This window comes from Littorina saxatilis, linkage group LG11, assembly GCF_037325665.1.
Source record: "Littorina saxatilis isolate snail1 linkage group LG11, US_GU_Lsax_2.0, whole genome shotgun sequence".
NCBI classification, from domain to species: Eukaryota; Metazoa; Mollusca; class Gastropoda; order Littorinimorpha; family Littorinidae; genus Littorina; species Littorina saxatilis.
In genome coordinates, this window is record NC_090255.1 from 39608795 (window position 1) to 39611498 (window position 2704).

Below are 2704 nucleotides of genomic sequence, written 5' to 3' on the forward strand. Positions count from 1 at the left end.
TTTATCCCGAAAAGGCGACGTTTTTAAACACTGTGCATGTGAGATGGTCACCTTATACTTTACTGAAACCTTTGTGGCATTTCCATTTGATTTATTTAAGCCAGTACGATGTATTGCGCAAATCTACCTTACCCAACTTTAAGTCGCAATGACACGTTGGCACAAGCTACCTTTTAAGTTAAGTTCTTACTTAACTTGAATTTGCAATGACATGTTGTGCAAAGCTACCGCTTGGGGGGGGGGGGGGGGCGGAGTTATACCACCCAACTTCGCCTTACTGTAACACAAAGCTGCATTTCAACTAAAATTGTAACTCAAATTTAAATTAAGTATGTGATGTTAACTGTTACGCAAAGCTCCTAGTTGACTACAAATCTTACTCCGTTTTAGTCAATGTCTGGGATGTTAGCACAAAACTACCTGTTGTCTCCACTCACTTTCACTCCGTGTGAATTGTCCTTAAGCTACCTTCTGGTTTTAGTCATTTTCAAATTGTTGATTCAGTGTCCGTTTTACACAAGAGTGATTTTGGTCATTATTTATGTTCTGTTGTTACTTCTCTGGTCTTTTTCCTGTTCACGCATCTGTTCTGCAAAATGTGGCCCAAAGATGGCAGTAAGCCTGCCATCGGCCATTGTGACGTATTGCCTTTTGCCTCTCAAGGCACAGATCCTCATCTACCTCAGTCAATCATAGCGCCTTCACTTCCGTTTCATTGTACAGGTTGAGATATGCGCTCATCGCACGGTGCACCTGTGGAATATGCACTAAGGACACTGTGTTCTCACCCTCAATTCCCCCCCCCCCCCCCAAAAAAAAAAAGAAAGAAGAAAAAATCATAAGAAGGTTACGGAAAACCTCAGGTAGATACAAACCAAAAGATACGAATACAGTGCAGTGGGGTTGTCCGTGCTTGCCATTTTCCGGGTGTCTGAATTTGTGTGCCAGTTCAGGACACCGAGTTTTGTCAAATGAACCACATTTAAATACCCGCGTCATCTCCAGAGGTCGACACAACAACCCGACCTCAACTTCCAACATTCGAGGTGGGCGCCTTTTGTAATTTGTGAAAGCGCGTTTGAAGTTAACTCCTTGCTTTGCTGAAACGTGGAAAACACAATGTTGGACATGTTCAAATAAAAAGTTACAGCTTTGTTCAAACCTGGAGAACACATGTTGGACATGTTCAAATAAAAAGTTACAGCTTTGTTCAAACCTGAAGAACACATGTTGGACATGTTCAAACAAAAAGTTACCACTTTGCTTAAACCTCGAGAACACAGTGTCCTCAGATTTGCATCTTCCATCGCGTTCACTTTGTCATGAGTCCCGTTTAAAGACTTATTCACTTTTTTACTCTGTGTTTTGGACTTATTTTGTTCAATATTTGGACTATTTTGAACGTTATTTTGAATTGAACTTCTGGAACTTGTTTACAAATTATGTTTACACTATGTGCGCTGCAACTCCTTTAATGCATCAACTGCTCATCAAGTCGCCTTTATGTCCTTACTATGCTTCTCTGACCGCAGTTTTCAGTCCATTGTGGCACAGTTCATCCACCATACCTCAGCAAGGAAAGACAGTTTATCAGTCTGTTACGGGAAGCCATGGCAATTGTGGCACAGTTCCTGTACCATACCTCAGCATGGACAGTTGATCAGTCCTCTAAAGGAAGTTTCAGCAAACACGACACAGACCTCAACAGAGGAAAACAATTTATCTGTCTAATATGGAAAGTCAGATTTGTGGCACATTTTCTCTGCCATACCTCAGCAAGAATTCGTATAGGAAAGTTCAAGTTATAGTGGCACAGTTAATGGACTATTGCTAGACAAGGAAGGAGAGGGGAGCGACAAAATATGGTGAGTGCGCCACGGCACATTATACAATGGAAGAAAAACTGTGGCACACTTTGTGGGTGATACTTTTTACTATGCCTTTAATTTTTTGTCCGATGAGTACCTCTGTTGACTGAATACCTCACGTACCTCTCCTTTTAATGACAGTTTATGTTGTTGTTTTCATGCAGATTGTGTCTCTTTCTAGACTGATATGTTTCTGTATACCTCACTCAAATGTGTATATTATTTATGACTGTTTAATGTTTTACTCTCTCAGTGTTGTTGTTCATGTGACTGCGACGGGGACATACAGCCTCTGTTTGTCTCCCCAAGGAACGTCATCATCCGGGTATTTCGTGCCGGAAAAACTGGTTGTATCGACTACATTACTGCCCTAATATTATAATGCCTGATGCTGTGTATTCCTTTTCTGCTTAAAGTACGTCTGGTGATAATTATTCCAGCTGTACAAGTATCTGAGAAACATTTTCGTTTGAAGCTTACGTTATTTTTTCCTGGTCAAAGTTGAGCAAGTTTCTTTGTATAATTTTGCTCTTTATTTATTAAGGATATTTCTATAGCGCATAACTAAAAGCACTCTTCTTGTTCGTTTTTGAGCAGAACGATGTTTGTTAATTATTTTCGTTTGAAAACACATTTACACTGTTAACACTTGCAGTTTGTATGTATGTTATAATGATTCCCGTTTATTAAGGAAAGCAAGAAAACGCGATCTTATTCAGAAGCAAACTCAAGACGACGAAGGACCGGGATGTAACATAATTTACCTGGAAGTAAATTCCGGATTGTTTTAGACTTATTGCAAAGTCTTTTTTAATTCACTTGTTCATTCGTAAGTT